Source organism: Ambystoma mexicanum, chromosome 9 (assembly GCF_040938575.1).
Source record: "Ambystoma mexicanum isolate Mex_15411 chromosome 9, UKY_AmexF1_1, whole genome shotgun sequence".
In the NCBI taxonomy this organism is placed as follows: Eukaryota; Metazoa; Chordata; class Amphibia; order Caudata; family Ambystomatidae; genus Ambystoma; species Ambystoma mexicanum.
Window position 1 is genome coordinate 842332580 of NC_090931.1, and position 20650 is coordinate 842353229.

At 46.7% G+C, this 20650-nt stretch overlaps 1 protein-coding gene across 1 annotated transcript in view; it reads right to left on the minus strand.

Annotated features, from left to right (window-relative positions):
• The window catches only part of ACADL (acyl-CoA dehydrogenase long chain), an 888967-nt gene that overhangs the window by 742938 nt on the left and 125379 nt on the right, over nt 1–20650 (minus strand). The window lies entirely within an intron of this gene.

Genomic DNA, 20650 nt, shown 5'->3' on the forward strand with positions numbered 1-20650 from the left:
ACCTAGCGGTGCTCTCCTTGGATGCCATAAAGGCCTTCGATTCAATCTACTGGGAGTGGCTGATCGAAGTGCTAAAAGAATTCGGCTTTGGCGAGAGCTTTGTAAAGTGGGTCGAGGTACTGTATAACACACCGACAGCGAGAGTGAAGACTGGCAAGATATTGTCCGAAGCCTGGCCGATACAGCCGGGCACGCGGCAGGGATGCCCGCTATCCCCAATGTTATACATACTGGGCCTGGAGCCAGTGGCTGCTTATTTCAGGACACAACACTTCGACGCGGGCATTGAGCGGGGCAGCGATTACGCCATAATATCCATGTATGCAGACGACGTCCTCCTATATCTGAACAATCCCCAGCTCAATGCACAAGTCGCATTGGACATCCTCGACAACTATGCTCGATACTCTGGAATAACATTCAGCAAACTAAAGTCGTGTGCGTTTCCACTGGCCAGACTCAGGGGTCTAGATGCGCCTGACCTCCCAGATGTCGGGATACAATGGCAACCAGAGCAGTTGAAATACCTGGGAATTGAGGTGCGCCATACCCCAGCGCTCACGCACGATCACAACACCGAAAAAGCAGTAAGAGCCCTCCGTAAATCTATGAACTTCTGGTCGAAGTTACCACTGGCAGTTTTGGGTAGAGCGGCAATAGTCAAGATGATAGTTCTCCCCAGTCTCTTATACCACTTCACGAACGTATGCTTCTACATCAGACCTCCTTTCTTCAAAAAACTGGACTCTTTGATCAAGGACTTTATATGGGGGTCGTCTAGACACAAGATCTCCCTACCCACACTCACGCTTCCATACAAAGAAGGTGGGATACAACTACCCGATTTGCAAAGGTATTACCTAGCCGCGCAGCTTAGCCACACAACGAAATGGCTCTCCGACGACCTCTCAGCAGAAGTAGGGCTCCTGCGACATCCGACTCCCAAACTGTTCCCTAAAGAAATGCTTTGGAACCCGACGAAACAAACTTCTGGAGTCCCCATGATTGTCAACCTGGGCAGGCAGGTATGGGCCAGAATTGGCTTCCTTCGACAACTGCAACACCCCTATAATCCCAATACTCCCATCCTGGTGGATGTGTGCAAAACTCAGGCGGACTTGGCGACAGCCAGGAGGTGGGAGAGAGCTGGAATCTATACATGGGGAGATCTGTTTGAAGACGGCATGTTCAGAGAGCTCGAATCGCTACAGGCCAACGAAGGCATCTCGAACACCCAGTTCCTGTGGCACCACCGCCTCAAGCGGACAGCAAAGGCACAGTGGCCTGACTGGCCAGAAGAACCCCCGCCGGACCCCCTCCTCCAGGAGATGTACGATCTAGCAGATGGTTGGAAACCGGTCTCCCGCTTGTACACCAAACTAAATGATAGACCCAACCTGAAAAGCGCGTCCCTGAGACAGAAATGGGAATCCGAACTAGGGATCGCGCTAACCGACTGTGAATGGGAGCGAATACTACTATACCCCAAGGAGGTGTCGAGGAACATTAGATTTAAACAGGTTCAATTGAACGTACTGTACAGGACATACATGACCCCACTCAGAGTTGCAACTTTCAACAAACATGCACCGCCGAACTGCCCCTGGTGCGGAAATGACAAAGCGGACATGGTCCATATGTTTTGGACTTGCACCAAAACAGCAAATTTCTGGTCCATGGTGGAACGTACCTGCACCGCAGCGGGACTCACGAGATATGAGTGGAACCCTAAGGAATGCCTATTGGGAGCTCATCCCAGGCCTAGCAAATACAAACACCTGGTCAAACTGATGGACCTAGCCTGCATCCTTGCAAAACGTTCCATTGCAATGGCATGGAAATCCCCAAGGGGCCCAAGGCACAGACGTTGGCTTATGGACCTGGAAAAGTGGACGGAGGCAGAAACTAGGGCCTGGCAGGATGGAACCCGCTCAAACGATGATGACTCCAACAACACCCTAGACTCATGGAAGGCCCTGGTGCGTGACATCCAATTTGCCTCCGACCACAAACCCCCCTGAGCTTTCACCCTCACTAGAGACTTGCTTGTGACTTACCCCAAGAATGGTCAACCTGATGAACAAGCCCCCGTGAACTTGGGTGTGCCGCACACCAGCCCCTCGCCCGCCGCCACAATTACGAACAATATATTCACCTATGAAGACTGTGGTAGTTAGTTAGTTAATTTGCTTTAGTTTGTTTGTTGTGTTACCGTTTGATGGTTGTGTTGTATTCATATAAATGCCAATAAAATACTTTTTTTAAAAAAAAATCAGGTATCACAGTGCTTGTGCACTCATCAGAGTCCTCTGATTCGTTATTGTCTTGGTGAGGGTTTGCCATAGAGGTCACCAATTGCCGCCAGGCCAACAAGGGCCCTACTTCCTCCTCCCCCCCCTAGTAACCGCTTCAAACCAAACTACGGATTCTGCCTCCGCCCATCTGAGGAGGTCCGTCCACCATAGCTCCACCTTGGGTCTGTGGGCCGCCTTCCAACCCATTGCGATCCTGCGCTTGGCCAGGATGTAGGCCAAGTCCTTCATTTTGCTTATGTGCTTTAAATCCCGTGGCCTGGGTAAAATCCTGAGCATGCATGGCCAAGCTTTTCCCACATCCAGCTCCACTCCCCTACCAGCCAATTTAGTTTTAATCTCATTCCAAAATCTGTGCACCTTCCTGCAAGTCCAGAACATGTGTAGCAGCCCCGCTTCCACCTCCCCACACCTGGGACATTTCTGCGTAGCCGAGCCCCCAAACCTTGCAATTTTCCGGGGAGTCAAATAAGCCCTGTGAGTGACATACAATTGGAGTTGTTGGAGTCTCGCATTCCGGGATACCTTTTTAATGGTACCTTTAAGCTCTCTCCCATTGCCCATCTGTCATGGGTCTCCTACTTCCCCCTCCCAGTCCTGCCTCAATTGAAGCAGCTCCTTCCCTACCTTGGCTCTTAGAAGCTCGTATATTCTAGATATCTCGTGCCCGCCCTCCGAAACATCATACATCGTTTCCAGGGAGGCATCAGGGTCATCCGTTAGCACTGTCTCCGGCCATCTCTCCCTTACTCGTTTCATGAGCCTAGCGTAGGTTATATACTGGCCATTATGCACCCCTGTCTCTTCTTGCAACCTCTGAAATTCCAATGCCTCCCCTTCCTGCCATATGTCCCCAAGGGTGGCCAGGCCCACCTGTTCCCAATATCTACGGACCCCTTCGAACAGTTGTGAGTCATTCCCGCATAGCGCCACCAGCGGGGCCTGCTGAGAGAACGGCTCTATGTCACCCATCATTCGCCACATTCTGCGCCAAACCTCCCAGCCCAGCCTCAACGGCCGCCCTCTTCCCACCAGTTTGTTCTTTTGTAACCACACCACTTCATTCAAAAAGTATGGGGCCGAGTCTTCCCACAGAAGCCTGGCTTCCGCCGAGTCTTCAGTCGATAGCCACCTGTCCACATACAGCAGCTGCCCCGCCAGATAATAAAGCTCCAAATTTGGCAGGCCTATGCCCCCCTTGTCACATGGGTTCTGGATTTTCCACAGGGCCACTCTGTTCCTGGAGTTACCCCATATGAAACCCCTGCACACGCTATGAAGTCTCACAAATAGGCTCCTGGGAATCAAAAATGGGACATTCACAAAAGTGCAGGAGTCTGGGCAGGACCACCATCTTAAGCAAGGACACTCTCCTCATCATTGTCAGGGGCAATCTGGACCAAAACACCATGCTGTTCTTGACCCCCTCTATTGCTTTCTCTGTATTATGTTGGTGCTCCGCCTCGATCCTGTGGTAAATATTTACTCCCAAATACCTAAATGTCTCAGTCTGCCATGGTATCGGCAGGCTAGGCAGCCTCTGTAACGGGACATTCTTGTATCTACCCAAGGGGAACAGACTAGACTTCCTAGGGTTCACCGATATGCCCGAGAGGGTGGCATATCGGTCCATCACCTCTAGCACATACTGCAAGTTCTCTTCCGGATAGTGCAGATAAAGGAGCATGTCATCTGCGTACAGCGATACCAGGTGTCTGCCACTTACTGTACCAATCCCCACCTTCCCGTATTGTTGCCTCAGACATATTGCCAGCGGCTCTAATGCCAGAATGTATAGCATGGGCGACCAGGGGCATCCCTGTCTGGTCCCCCTTCCGAGTTGCCAGGTATCTGAGATTATGGATCCTGTTTTAACTCTCGCCAACGTGGTGCTGTATAACAACTGGACCCACCTGATATACCCAGGTCCCATTCCATATCCCCTCAGGGCTGCTTTCAACCAGGGCCATCGCACCGAGTCAAAGGCTTTGACCGTGTCTAGCGACACGATGGCCAGCTCACCCGTATCTTCCTCAGTGTGGTCAATGATGTGGTGTAGCATCCTATGGTTATCTGTAATGTTCCTGCCGGGGACATATCTAGTCTGGTCTGGGTGTATCAGCTTCCCGATCACCCTCTTCAGCCTATTAGCCAGCACTGCCGTAACTATTTTGCTGTCCTGGTTCAGCATGGACAAGGGTCTTAAGACCCACACTCCGCGGCCGGCTTGCATGGTTTTAGGAGTGGGATGATCATCGCCTCGCGAAGGGACAATGGCAGTTCCCCCCCTGCTCATAGGCCTCGTTGAACATAGCAAGCAGTGGCTGAAGCAGCTCCTGTTTGTATGTCTTGTAAAACTCGCTAGGCAACCCGTCCGTCCCGGGTGCCCTAAATGTGGGCAAATGTTGGATCACCACCTCCAGCTCTTCCGAGGTGATAGGGGCGTCCAGTTCCGCGCGCTCTAGGTCGTCCAGCTCTATGTCCTATAACGTGTCCAGTATGTCTTGGCTCCTATCCTCCCCTGCGTCCTCATATAAGTGTCTGTAAAATTTGAGGAACTCCTTGTTCACCCCCTCCTGGTATTACAGATGCGACCTTCCTCATCCCTTATATCGCTGATCACTGTGCGGGGGGTCTCGCTCTTATACAGCCAGGCCAGCAATCTGCCCGGCTTATCGCCCCCTGCCTGTAGCCTCGCCATATATTTCTTGTAATCTAACCTACATAACCTATCCCAGAGTCCACTGCAGGTTAACTGTAGGTCTTTTATCTTATCGCTATTCTTCCGGGCGGTATCCTCATGTCTCGTGAGGCCCTCCAGTCCCTTTCCGTTTCCTGAAGTTCCCTTTCAATGCCCCCCCTGGAGCCCTGTAGATTTCGAAATGGCTACTCCACGCACCACCACCTTCAACGCCTCCCATACTGTTCCAACCGAGCGCACACTGCCCATGTTTATATCAAAATATTCCTCGATGGCCTCCCTCAAGTCCTCCCGGAGCCCCTCATCTTGTAATGCCTCAGTCCTAAGTCTCCATGTCGGGATCCGCACTCTGGGGGGGGTTGGTGTCGCCACTCTACCACCAAAGGCAGGTGGTCAGATAGTACCCGGGCCTTGTATTCCGCTCCCACCATTTCTCCCGCTATCTCAGCCGCTACGAACACATAATCTAGCCTCGTATGAAGGTCATGTGGTGCTGCATAATGCGAGCATTGCCTATCCATTGGATGCAACCTCCTCCACACATCTGCTAGGTCTAGATCTTTTAACAATGTCCCCAGTGCTTTGGCCGCCGGCGCCGGCTTCCCCGCTTTGTCGACTGACCTATCCATTTTGGGATCCAGGGTAGTACCTCTGCAGTTGTCCACAATTTTTTCATGGATTAGGCACAGATCCATTTGCCACATTTTGTAGGGGTTTGTGCACATTTGCCATAATAAACATAGCATCCATGCAATATCGTGTGTTGGTATTGTCTTTTTATCTGGTTTATGTCCTCCTACCTTGGTTTTTGTGGGAACGTTGTACAATGCAGAAAGCTGTAACTTTGTGCCACAAATAACTATAGGCAGGTGATGTTCGCACAGTATAGCATTACTAGTTGGGTACTAAATCCAGTGGTGTAACATCACCCTATTACTTTGTGTTCGTGTAAATGACACAGCCTGTGGTAGAACAGCAGACATCCCTCTAGCCTGAGGAATGTATATAGTGTGATTCCCTCATTACATGAGTATTTGTGTCCAGCTCAAGTGTTTGAAACGTTGTGTCCACTTCATGTCGAGTACTGTGTCCAGTTATGGGTAGAAAAAATATTGGGCTCTTCCCCAGGGTGACCTAATTTTACCCTTCCTTTATACGGCACATAGCACTGTACGATCGGTAACTCTTTATACTGCTGCACTATCCTGTAGGATGGGTAACTTTCTATGCTGCTGCACCCGGAGCCAGTGGAGAAACTGTTGAAAATGTTGCGGGGGGGATAAGGACATCTAAATGAAAGGGGCCCCTGCCAAATGAACAATGTAGCACTTTCGGTGACCCCTCCGGTACTGGATACCATGCTTGAAGGGAGACGCACATTATTTCATTTGAGTGGGGGCTTTCCAGGGCTAAACTTCAGCACAATGCCTCAGGTGAGGCCTTTGAACTGTAAACAATACTGCTTATGTGGCCTTTAGAAAGGGCTGTGGGCGTGGACTCCAGAACCGGGCAAAGTGATCCAGATGAGCTCCCCAAAGCTGGGCTTCAGCCTGCAGATGTCACCTCCGGGACTGGACACCATGGCACAGGTCTGGGGCAGCCGTGATCGGCTAATGAACCGTAACCTTCTCTCCATCCATGACCCCAGTGACTAATTTCACCAGCGTGCCCAGTACCATCACCACTCTGATCACACTGGGTGCGTTTCATGGCACCTGCCCCAGGATAATGAGCCTTCCTTCCGGATGCAAACTGAACCCCTGCCGCCTTACACCCTCTTTTGGGGAGCTGATCAATGTCAGTTCTTGTAATAAAACTGGTGTCCATGTAGCACTAGTCAAACAGAGTGTGCACTCCACATATAACGTGAGTGAACCGGTGCAATATGCTTACAAAGGCCTGTTTGAAGTCATTTTATTACATGTATGTTACTTATGCATATTGAAATATGTAAATTGTGCATATTGGAAATATAAAAACATCTGTTTTGCTTTGTGGCTAGTCCTAGTTCTCACAGCCCTGCGTGCCAGTGTTCGCGATTGCAGCAATCCTTTATTTTTTTGTTGTAAAATAATTACATTACATTTGGAATCAATGTTTTACATTTTCTGAACTCACTTGCGTGATGTTGGTATTTTCTGGTGCTAAAAACTCTCATGTTCCATGCACTGGGAATCATCCAGCCCTTGAATAGCAGTGACTTTCTTGGATGGTGGTCTTGAATTTAAAACGGGAGAGTCCCTGGGGTGAATGAGTGTTCATTAAACACACAGGCCCCCTTCCAAGCAGTAGATTATTTTCCACTACTTGTTTTTCTTTGCACTCCGGGACATACAGATCTACTCTTCCACTTACGAATCCCGAACTACATTCCGTAAAATGCAAAGAACAACGCAGCAACATTTTTTGTTTAGAATGGGGCATGCTGGCATGGAAACAATTAGCAGCTCGAATGTATAACATGAGTGTATTCAGAACATCATGCCGTTCTCTGCAATGATATATGATATGATATGGCATTTACAAAGCGCCTGTATCCAAGTGTTTCTAGGCGTGAAATACATTGGTGGGTTATTTGGACATATCTTTCTTTGCATTCTGGGTTTTGTAGTCCTGAAATGAGCAGGAAAATCCAAATGAGGCGTCACAAATTTCAAAGAATAGCAGCAGTACTGGATATCCCACTTAGGCATGGCATGGTGAAACGAGCACTCTGGGTTTTCTATGAGGTGACCCTTCAAGCAAGTCCATGTGTTTTGTGGAACAGCATCTCATGATAGGTACTACTGCCTATCAATCATTAATTTTCAAGGAAAATAAACTCCATTGGAACTAAATGCTCGAGTCCTCAGCGTCAATGAAATAACCAGCTGTATTCTGGGATTCGTAGTCTGTGTTTGAAAAGCTCCCAAGCTGTCCAGTGGCAATGAAAGGGGGTGTACCAAATCATTTTACATGTAGTCCAGGGCTAGCATTTGGGAAATTATTGTATCACAATGGTGAGCGTGGTCGCTGGCCACTCTTCTTGCGCCCTCCCCCCACCCACTTCCAAGAACCATGACTAAATGTCAGTCACTGTTCCAGCCCTGGGCTTCCCTTTAACAAATCCGGGACTGGATGATTCATTCATCCACTGGCAGAGTCACGCATGTGCATTTTCTATCTGTGTTTTCTTCCATCTGTTACAACTAGGAGGCATCCCTCCCGCGCCACTCAGCGTGTCTTTATTTCAAACCATCGCAGGGCTGCGCCTCTCTGGCAGTGTTGCCGTTTACCATGGCGACGGGCTGCAGCATCTGTTTACATTGGACAGATGCGTAGGCCACGTCACATTGCTGGTCAGCTGACCGCACCTGCAACACGGCCGACAAGCTCTGCCTCTTCAATTGCGGTTAAATGCTGCATTTCCTTGCAGAACACTGCTTCTATTTGTAGCTTACAACCTACCATTGCTTTTGCCTTCGTTTGATTCCTGGTATGATTACGGTTCATTGAACGGATTCCCCACTGCCTAACGTCTTGATTTGTTTTTATCAGCTGTTGCTGACTCGGACTGCCTCCCGAACTCCCTCGTCTTACCATTCGGTATTGATTGGTCTTCTCAGTTCACGACTCTGGTCTGCTTCCTGGACTCCAATTGCCTTCTGTTTCTTGATCTGCTCCAGTCTGTCAATTCCGCTTTGGGACTACAACCGGAACCATTCATTTGGGTGCCAGGTAAGCTATTTATATCCATTTGGAACACCGTACCTCTGCATTCTGCAGTACTGTGTGGATTATTCCTCTTTACAAACCAACCCACTGTTCAGAGCATATCCACGTTACTGTTCAGAGATTCATTTCTGGACTCAAACTGGTTCACTGCCATTCACACTCTTCAGTATAAAGACTACAACACTACATTAGCATTTGTGATTCCACACAGGAAACATCCACAACCATTAGGGGCGTCACGGTATTAGTTTTATGACGGTACAATAACCTTCTTGCCAAATGACGGTATATCATGGTTATCGCGGTATAGCAGGTGGAGTTAACTAATCTTAAATATTTTCTAAAAGGTCATAAATTGTCAGATTTATCATTACAAACAAAACCAGGCACCCAGGTCCAGAAATGGGCTTTTCAACATACTTTCCACTGAAATGCCACCCCTTGCTTCCACCAAACACACGTGTGGAGAGGAGGAGGAGGGGGGCCTGCTGCGACTGGCAAAGCCAACTGAGTAGCTTTTCTTAAGTGGTCATTTTGGCTTTTAGCTCCCCCACTGGCTACTGGTGAAGATGAACACGTTGCCATCTTGATAACCTGCATGCCACAGATCAATGGAGTCTGATGTTAGTATACGCTTGTGCGCATACACACACACACTCTCTCTCCTTACGTTACAGCCTTTAGTTTACTTCCGGGCCAAAAGGTGTTCAGTAATCACGGACATGTTACCCTTTGGCATGGCAGCAGGGAATACCCACAGAGATGAGTAAATTTCGCAGTGTGACTTATTTTATGTAAATTCAATGATAGAACCAGCGAAAGCCCCCATTGTCATATGTTTAGAAAACATTATCCATTATAGATATATAAACCCCAAAGCCGCCAACCCAAAGTCACGGGAGGATAGCTCAGCGGCGACGTGTGCGCCTTGGAAGCAAGACGACACGAAGCAACACAGGTTCGATCCCCGGGTCCGCGCTTAGAATCCTCTGGGTGTTTAAGCACGCTATAAATACGCAACTAAATAAACAAAAACAATTTCTTTAACAGCACCTCGATGCCTGCGGGCTGTGTGAGCGCTTTAAAAATAAATGTAAATTAAAAAAAAAGAAAACCCTTTTCCTTCTTGGCACTGTATTTATTCTTCCTATTGCTAACATAATGATTTTGTGTCAGGCACGTGTGGTTTATGGAATGGCATTAAAAACTGCTCAAACTGAAACGACTTGGCAGACGACACATCCAACAGTGCAAGACCAAGATTGCGCAGCACTTGCTTACTGCAGCCTTTCCAAATCAGATTGAAAAGCACACTTAACGGTATGAACGGTATACCGGTATAAACAATGTGACGGTTATTATTGTTCAATTCATTGGTTCACGGTATCTTTAACGGTATACCGTAATACCGTTACATCACTAACAACCATCAGACCCTCATACATCCTCACGTGCACTTAGAACACTCTGCTGATTCACTTCCCTTCCACAAAGTGCACCAACCCAGATCTAGTGCAACCCTTGTGCTGTTCAGGTTATATACCTGTGCTAACCATCCCGTTTCTTATTTTCTCCTTGTCGTTGTTACTATATGTACTAAGTACCGGAATCTACTGCATCCCTGCTGTGGTAAGCTTAGATGCTCTCCTACCCTGTATCAAACTATCCTCTTCCAGAGTAAAGTGTAAAGGGGTAATACAGGTCCTTGTTTTCCTTAGGTCCATTACCTACACCAGCCTCCTTCACCAATTATCAGGTATTCCCAGGGAGGATTTGGGACATAGCAATATTCTTCCAATACCGCCTGTGTTAAACTGTTGTCTGTTTCTTCCTTCAGCATTGGTTTGGCGGTCCATGTGTTCCCCTCTCTTTAGTGTGATTTACCCCTCTGTCTGTCATTGCCATTCCAGCAGAGGGGCGCATCATAATAAAGAGTTCCCTCAAGTTGAGGAGGCCCTGGTTCTGGGAGAACCCCGGCTTGCGGTTGGAGTTTCAGGGATTGCTGCCTTGCGTCCTGTCCTCAGTTACCTCGCGGAACAGCCATCAAAGTCCCGGCCAGTATGGTTGCGAGTAACATTATCAAAATAGTGTAATTTTAATCAAAAGCCAACAGTAACGTAGCTTACCAAATCAGTCTTGTGAACATTGAAACTAACATCCGTTTGGCCGTGTTGCGTAGTCGTTGGTCTTACAGTCGAGCATGCCAGGGTTTTCAGCTGGCTCAATTCTTTAATTATATTATCTTTACCTTGGTCGTGCCAAAATGTCCTGATCCATCTCTCAATAATCTGGGTGCTATTACACTTGTGCCTGCCCTGCCTTGTGCCTGGACCCAACACCCTTGGAGGACTACCTGGGCTTGTTAATGTTTTCGGTTACAGCGTGTCTAACAGCTGTTCAAGCTGTGAGAGGTTCTTGGTTACTGGCGTGTAATTTACTGTTTGGAGCAAAATGGGCAATTCCTGATGGGCTCTGTAACGTCTGTGCTCTATTGAGCTATTAGTGCTGCGTGGCTAGGACACAGAGCATCTGACATACAGCGCCTCTGTTGGGACCGTCTGTGCTTTTTGTTCACAAGGGGATGAGCGGGTCTCCTCGCAGGAGCTGAATGGCTCCAGAGAAAGCTTGCACTTCCCCACTCATTGCTGGGGAACGCTGCTTTTCTGCGCACAAAGTGCATGGAGACGACTGGAGATCAAGTTCCGGGTCCCCGACCCGATTCAGCTACTTTGATGCCAGTAGACTCCTGCAGGAGACACAAAGCAGAACCAAATAGGTTGCATATTCTCCCCCAATACTATACAGAACTGTTTCAAGATGAAAGTCTAGATGGAGAGCTGCAAGACTCCTTTTTAAAGGCGGCGGCCCTTCCCACATTTTCAGAAAAGGATTGAGACGCCCTGCAAGCCCCAATTTCATTAGATGAAGGCTCACAGGATATAGAAAATGTGCCAATAAATAGTGTGGGAGGTCCAGACAGCTTCTCAGCTGTTTTTTTGTAAGCAATTCTGTTCAATTCTCACCCCACGCCTGGTAGCACTGTTTTCTAGCGAGAACAGCAGTCACGCCACCCAGGGGAGAACCAACTGTCGCCACTGCTAAAACCAGGGAAGGAAGCAACTAAATGCACATCATATAGACTATCGCGGTGCTCAATTATGACGCCCGGATCTACTCCATGGTATTAGCAAACCAATTTGCTCAATATGAATGAGGACTGCAATAATTGCTGCAGGCTGGCTTTGTCGCTGGGAGGCAGACATGACATTTGTAGGGCTAGCAACACTATAGACTGGAAGAACCACAACACCTCTTTAGCAGTATCATTGATCAACGCTGAAAATGCCTTTGACCGGGTTGAATGATCAGACCTAAATAAAGTACTACACCAATTCGGATTTAGAGCTAAGCTTATGAAGCTTGTATTATCTAATGATGTCCATCCAGCTGCAAGGATTTAAGGTGAATGGTCAGTTATCGGAACTGACAGCGCTGACAAGGGGCACCCATCTGGGCTGTCCGGTCTCCATTATTGTTTGCATTAGCTATGGAACAAGTAACTCAAAGGGTCTGTTCTCATGCGCATATTAGGGGTATAGAAATCGCCCAGTCTCATTACAAGATTGCTCTTGACGCAGACAATTTAAAATGTTTTATGCATAACTCAAATACAACCGTACTGAATATAGTATCTCTGCTAGAATTGTTCCTCAAAGTATCAGGTTTTAAAATAAATTACACAAAGTCGCACATCCTAAATATTATGGAATCAGAACAAGTGGTAAACACTTTGAAAGCACAGTATGGCTTTCATTGGAACCCGATCACTCTAGATTATTTGGGGGTTCACTTAACAACGGCGCACTCACATTTGCACCAACAGAACATTCTGGCCTTATGCAAAAAGCTGAAGTAGGACATGGCCCGATGGGTGCAACCTGAAATCTCCTGGTTAGGCAGGATTACAGCCGTAAAACGTTCCCCATTACGAATGGCTCTTCTATGTGATGCAAGCCCATTCCAATAATAAAAATCAAGCAGTTACTTTGACATGTGGGCCATGCAGCCACGTTTCTCTGAGGAAAAAAAAGACACATGACCCCTTTCTCAGTTTTCCAAAATAGTTTTGAGAGTTGTTAATTATTCTCAAATGAGTGCCCTTTGTGATAACATGCGTTTCGACGGAATCTCTGTCTTTCTCAAATCAGGGCTAGTCGTTTTACAAATTCAGGTTAACATTTCGCAAAATCATAAAGGAATACCATTTTCATTGCATATTATATACAGTTTTGACCCACATGTTCAAATGTATGGTATTAAAAAGCAGCCATAGTATGTATTTTTGTAACTAAATCAACCATTACAAAAAACCATTCAAGAGATTGGCCGTTGGGGGAGGGGTAAAGAGTAGGAGTGTTTAGGAATGGTAGAAAGAACATCAAAAATGATTTGCATTGTGAAAAAATAAATAAAAAGAAAAGATGAAAAAATGCTTTAGTTTATATGGGTATAAACCATGACATCATAAACATTCCACAATAACTTTTCTCATTTCTTTACATTCACTTAACCTTCTTTGGAATAAATGGTTTGTATGGTATTAGGGTTTTTCAGCTTACTCAATTATTCTTGTCCACGTGTCTACTCTCTGTCTTGTGTGTCTAGTCACGGGTTAAATCCCAAGCTGATCGAAAAATATAATAAATACATATGAATCATGACATGTGTGATGTCGTCACATAACTCCCTGGTCACATGGAGGAACATGGGGCCGCAGGAAGGGGAAGGACAGGAGATGACGTGGATCGGGCAGTTCTTGAGGGCAACGTTATGAATAAAGATGTGTTAATGAAGACTCCGCGTCCGTCCATTATTTCAGAGTGTGAAAGGCGCGTGTTGAAGTCTTAGCACATCTCGACACTGGCGACAAGTGAATCCACGCAGCAGAATCACTTTCCGGCGTTTCAGGCGCGACGGCAGTGTACGGCGGGTGGGAGGGAGTATACTCCCCCGCCAGCTGAAACTCCCATCAGGAGTCCGAGCGCGGCTTCACAAATACCCGCCAATGGTGACAGGAAGACTCGCAGGTGGAGCGCGTCGGCTCCCTGCAAATTCTACACATCTGTGTCGCGGGTGGAGCGAATCGGCTCCCTGCGACTGCTTCGCATCCTGAGAGGCATATTCGCGCGTGAGTGGAGCGCGTCGGCTCCTCACAGCGTTTTCCCGCCAATGGCGTGTGGGAGATACGCGGGTGGAGCGCATCGGCTCCCCGCGACGGCTCATCTCAGTGGAAGGGATTTGCTCGTGAGTGGAGCACATCGGCTCCTCACGCAGAAGCGCGTGAGTGGAGCGCGTCAGCTCCTCACAGCGTTTTCCCGCCAAAGGAAGTGGCACCAGTGGGTGAAGCGCGTCGGCTCCCCACACACATAAAAGGTACGCTTACGACAAACGAAACACACGCGAGTGGAGCACATCTGCTCCACACAGAGACTTTTCTCTCTCTTTTTTCAAAAAAAAAAACAATTTTTTTTTTCTCCTCTTGCTTTTCTCGCTCATCTTCGTGTGAAGACTGGGAAGTTTTTTTTCTATCTCCAATTTGAGGAAGCCACGTGGGTGGAGCGCGTCAGTTCCCCACACACATACACTTTCGTGTCACACACGGAATATCCACCATTTTCAAGTCAAGTCTTGACAGAAACACGTAGCTATTGTCATCCAATTTCCACACCCAGTAAGTGCACAGTTGAATATCATCTGTCATGCTTGATGATTTGTCTGAGGAATCACTAACTGTACAAGTAACTCCTGCCAAAACAACACGCACAAGCATGACGGACGGCCTAATAACACAGCTACCCTCCAACTTTGACTTGAGTGACACCAGCACACTAGGACCAAGGTGGAAGAAGTGGGTGAGGGATTTTGAAGTGTCTCTCAAGGCAGTAGGCCCTTTGGAGGATGAAAGGAAACACAGCCTACTCACCCATGCCATAGGATCAAATGAAATGTGAGAGACATTCTGGATGAAATTCCTGAAGATGACATAGACACCTACACCAAATTGAAGACAACCTTAACCAACTATTTCACGCCACACACAAACGTGGACTATGAGCGTCACATCTTCCACACCACTAAACAACTGAAAGGTGAAACAATGGATGCGTTTGTGATGAGATTAAGAATAAAAATGAAACACTGTGATTTTAACAACTACTCAAATGAGGAAGCACTCCGCTCACAGATAATAGGGTGTGAAAACAGTGATTTCAGAAAACGACTTCTGCAGAAACCTCGAAACCTGGAAGAGATTCTACGCCTGGCTCGATCCTATGCGGCGCTGACAGCACAGGTCGAAGGTCTTGATGGCATCACCATCATTCATGGAAAGCATGAGAATCTACATAAACTTGAGAGCACTACCAAGGGAAACGCAGATTCATTTTGCTATCGTTGCGGACATGAATATCCTCATGAAGGCACATGCCCTGCCATGGGTCAAGTGTGCTCTGCCTGAGGGGGAGAAAATCATTACAAGGCTGTGTGCTTCATATATCGTAGCAAAATGCGAGGAAGTGGAAGGAATAGACGCTCCACACCAGAAAGAGAGCCAAGGCGTCTGAGCCCTGGTCGTGACTCACACTATCAGAATGACACGACACGCCGCAGACAACGGGAAGAGCCATCGGATCGAAGACAATCAAGGAGCTCACAGGAATGGCGAGACAACAAACCTGCGTCCTCAGGACGAAGAAGGCGTCCTCGGAGATATGTCAGGTGTTTGGTAGAACAATCACACTCTAACAGCATCTCCAGCACCTCCTCAGAGGACAAACCCAAGAAGGAATCAAATCTACGAAGAGGAGAACCACGGATAAAAGGCTACCTATATGCACTTGGAAACCCCACCGCAAAAGAAAACAGCCCCACTCTCATCATCAACGTCAACCAAGTGGCTGCCGAATTTCTAGTGGACACTGGAGCCACGGTAAATGTGGTGAGTGAGGAAGTGTACAACAACATGCCAAATGCACCACGTTTACAACCAGCCAGAGCACTCATTTTTCCGTATGGTTCCAAGACGCCGCTACTGTGTAAAGGCTTCTTCACGGCATCATGTCGATACAAAGATCACGTAAAAGAAATACCCATGCACGTTCTTGAAGCTGCCACCGACAGCGGATGCATTCTCAGTTACAAATCGGCAGTTGACATGGGGCTGATTCATGTTCTGTATAGACTCATGATGCATAAACATCTGGACCCCACCGCCAACATTGACAAAATTTTCCCTGCATTGTTCAAAGGACTAGGAAAATTGAAGAACAGACAAATTGAACTACATATAGACAACAGCATTCCTCCTGTAGCGCAGCATTACCGCGGTATTCCCATTAATATACAAAAGCAAGTGGAAACCGAACTAATGAAACTCTTAGAAGCAGACATAATTGAACCGGCTTAAGGCCCCACTCCCTGGGTGTCCCCCATAGTACCAGTCCCAAAAAGAGACTCTGCTGACATTCGCATTTGTGTGGACATGCGAAGACCAAATGAAGCAATCTTGAGAGAACGTCATCAATCTCCTAGGATAACGGACATGGTGCATCTGCTCAATGGAGCCACTGTATTTTCAAAACTGGACCTCAATAAAGGGTACCATCAATTAGAACTCCACAAAAGGTCCAGATACATCACCACTTTTGCTACGCACCTGGGTCTCTATAGATACAAGCGGCTCAGTTTTGGAGTTTCTTCGGCAGCAGAAATTTTCCAATCGGAAATTCACAACATAATAAAACACGTGCTAAATTGTCTGAACTACAGCGACGACATCTTAGTATTTGGACAAAATCAAGAGCAACACGATGACATTCTTATGCGTGTGTGCATGGCACTGGAGGAAGCACACCTCACCCTGAACAAGGACAAATGCAAATTTAGAAAGCCAACCCTACGATTCTTCTGCCACATTTTCTCTAAAAATGGAATGACACCGGATCCTGAGAAGGTCAGTGCACTCACGAGCATGACTCCACCAACCTCCGTCACTGATCTGCGATCGTTTCTAGGCCTAGCAAGCTATTGCACAAGATACATAAAAGACTTTGCATCGGTTAGCGCACCCTTGAGAGCCCTCACTAAACTCAACGCCGATTTAGGACAGATGAATGCCAACAAGCGTTCCAAGTCATCAAAGATCGCATTGCGGATGCCAAAAATATGGCGTATTTTGATCCACGGAAGCACACGGAATTAATAGTGGATGCTAGTCCGGTTGGCCAAGGGGCCATTCTAACTCAACTTGATCACAAAGATGGCCAGGCCATACATGTAGTATCCTATGCCAGTCGCAGCCTCTCAAAAACTGAACAAGCATACTCACAAGCCGAGAGGGACGGTCTGGCTGTTATGTGGGCTTGCGAGCATTTTCATCTCTTCCTCTACGGGAAACCCTTCACAATAGTCACAGATCATCAGGCATTACTATTCATCTATGGAAATGCTCAAGCTAAAATGCCTCCCAGAATAGCTCGGTGGGCCCTAAGGCTACAAGACTACCAATTCAACATCATTCATAGACCGGGAAAAGAACAAAATCCAGCGGACTTCCTTTCGCGTCATCTCAGTCAAGATCGCAATCCCGATTCATCCATTGCAGACCAGTACATTATGTACGTGGTCCAAGAAAGTACCCCACAAGGTTTGGACATGGAACAAATAGCCAGAGAAACCAACTTGGACCCCGCAATGCAGATCATCATGAGATGTCTTAAGACAGGTCACTGGAAACAGGCAAAGCAACTGAAAGAAGACGCCGGAGAGGAAACTAGACAGGACATCTCTTGTCTACTCACAGTAAAGGAAGAGCTCGCTGAAACAGAAGGACTCTTACTAAAAGGGACAAAACTTGTGATTCCTCGTTCGTTGAGAAAAAAGATCCTTGAACTTGCACATGAAGGACACCGAGGAATAATGTCCACCAAGAGGATGTTGCGACAAAGAGTATGGTTCCCTCAAATGGAGACACAGGTGGAAGAACTGCTCAAAAACTGTCCCACGTGTGTGGTTCTTAACCCTCAAACTAGACCTGAACTGCTCAGGATGACTGAATTGCCCAACGGAACCTGGGAAGAGATTGCAATAGATCACTATGGTCCTTTGGAAGGGGGAGAATATGTCCTTGTAGCAATCGATGAATATTCAAGATTCCCAGACGTACAAATTGTACCGTCAACAGCGGCATATCACACCATCCCTGAATTGGATAGGATGTTTGCCACATACGGAATTCCAAAAGTAGTGAAATCAGATAATGGACCTCCATTTACCGGACAAGATTTCAAAACCTTTGCGGAATATATGGGTTTCCATCACAGAAAAGTAACACCGTTATGGCCTCAAGCGAATGGTACAGTTGAGCGTTTCATGGGGAGTGTCAAACGCACCACACAAATAGCTCGCCTAACGGGAGAACCAGTGGAGAAATTACTGTGTAAGCTATTGAGAGACTATCGAAATACCCCACACAGCACCACTGGCAAATCACCATCAGAAGTCATGTTTGGAAGAAATGTGCGAACCAGAATACCCCACATAGAACTAGAGGAAGAGAGGTACAAAGGTGATGCTGAAATGAGACAACAAGACGCATCCCAGAAAGCGAACATGAAAGACACAGCGGATAAGAAAAGAAGGGCTGAAGAGAATATCATGGAATCGGGAGACATGGTCGTTGCGAGACAGCCACAAAATCGCAAAACCATGGCAGCGTTTAATGAAGAACCCCTCACCATCACGCAGAGGAAAGGCTCTCTCATCACGGCTGAAGGAACTACGCACGTAGTAACAAGGAACAGTTCTCACTTCAAAAAAATGCCAGGGATCATACCCCTAGCCGAACATCACATGCCAAGAGACGTTTTGGTGCGTGATGCACCCTATGAAGGAGACCAGGAGGATTCCGACACTGATGAGCCCTGTTGGCTACCTCAGGAATCGAATGAAAAACAATTGGAGACCTCAGAGAACTCGTACAAGACCACCTCGTCTCATTGAAGAGATGCCCTATTAACAAACTTAATGTTTAGTATCGGGGGGGGGGGGTGTGATGTCGTCACAACTCCCTGGTCACATGGAGAGGAACACGGGGCCGCAGGAAGGGGAGGGACAGGAGATGACGTGGGTCTGGCAGTTCTTGAGGGAAACGTTATGAATAAAGATGAGTTAATGAAGACTCTGCGCCCGTCCATTATTTCAGAGTGTGAAAGGCGCGTGTTGAAGTCTTAGCACATCTCGACAACATGTTCTTTGAAAACTATATTCTATGTGCAAAACTGTCCAGAAAGAATCCCGATCTTTGTTAATGATAGACTTGAGGTCTAATTGCAAATGAACTGCGTAAGCCGCATGTTATGTTAAATTGTTCCTGACTTCCTCTATAAGGACATACGTTTATAAAGCCCCATTAAGGTGCCTTCTAGTCATGCAAGTGGCCACTTGGTCCTTTAAAGTTTCCCCATGTTTTCATTTAAAAAAATCAACTTGATTAGCACGGCGTCACTAATAAAATGCTCAGTTTTTTGTAAACAAAACTATACATTTTGAATGCCCCATTGCAGTGTCTTCTAATCATGTAAGCGGCTGCACAGTCCTTTAAAGTTTCCCCTTGTTTTTTATTATTCAAAATTAACTTAATTAGTATGGCGGCACTGCGAGAGCGCGCCATTGGTCCAAATTGACTATTCAGCATTTAAATAACATTATTGTTTAACCCACGAGCAGTTCACGTGTTAGCGCGTGTATCTAGGACAAAGGTGTTCCCTGGGGAGCCCCTCATGCACGCTTGCCTTCCTTTTCGTTCTCGTGCAAACGCGTCCTCGTGAGCTCAGCTTCCCTGCCGAGCTGCATTCTGTAAATACTAGCGTTGCCTGGCAACAGAGTCCTACTGCCATTTCCACTAACGGCAGCCATACTTTGGGCTCAAAACATAGTTGAATGAATGTATCTAAATGTCAATTTAAAGTGTTTTTTGTTCGATTCACTTTAGTGAAAATACACTTTGATATCTTAGCTTTTTTACCTCATGCGTCTATTAAGTCATAAAATTAAAAGAAAACGAAAATAACTCCCGTTATCGAGTGTTCTTGTTTTACTTCAGTTTCTATTTTGGTGGCCATGTTATATGCAAAGTGAATGTTACTCAAAGTTAAGTCATAACTTTAAAATAACACTAACCTAGTGTTACTTAAATTTACACTTTTAAATTTATTGTGCTTAGATTTACATTTTTTAAATTAAATGCGTTAGAAATGTTTTTTCATTGTCTACTATTTTGTTTTAAGTGAAGCGGAGCATGTGGGGTACCAGTTTGCACACCGAATTAAACAAATTAACTGGGAAGAGTCCCATTCGTTCTAAGCAGTCATGTTGTATGTAGGTCCCTTGTAACCTGAATGTGTGAAGTTTGCATGTAGGTGCCTTGTCACCTAAATGTGTGAGTTTTGCAGTGTTTCATTTGCATAGTCTATTCACTGTTAGCCCTTCTGGTGTCTCCCATCACCCAATACCATACATTCCAATAATAATTCCAATAATAATTGAAAAAAAGATCATACAAGATCTTCAAACATACATTTTTAGAATAACCTAGAGTTTCTTGCCACACAGTAATGGCAGCTGTGGAATGAGGTGGGCTGAGAGTTTCGGATCTAGAAAGTTATTTCTATGCGGCCCACTTAGCCCCATTTCTCTATAGCAACTCCTCCCTTGATACTAAGTAGTGGGCAGGAATCGAGCAGATAGAGTTCGGGGTAGCGATGCATGAATGATGTTGGATTGCCCTCAGAGAAAGGAGCAACCCTTAAATGATGGTGCCTGCCACAAGGATAACCGTATATTACTGCGATAGACTGGCGAGGAA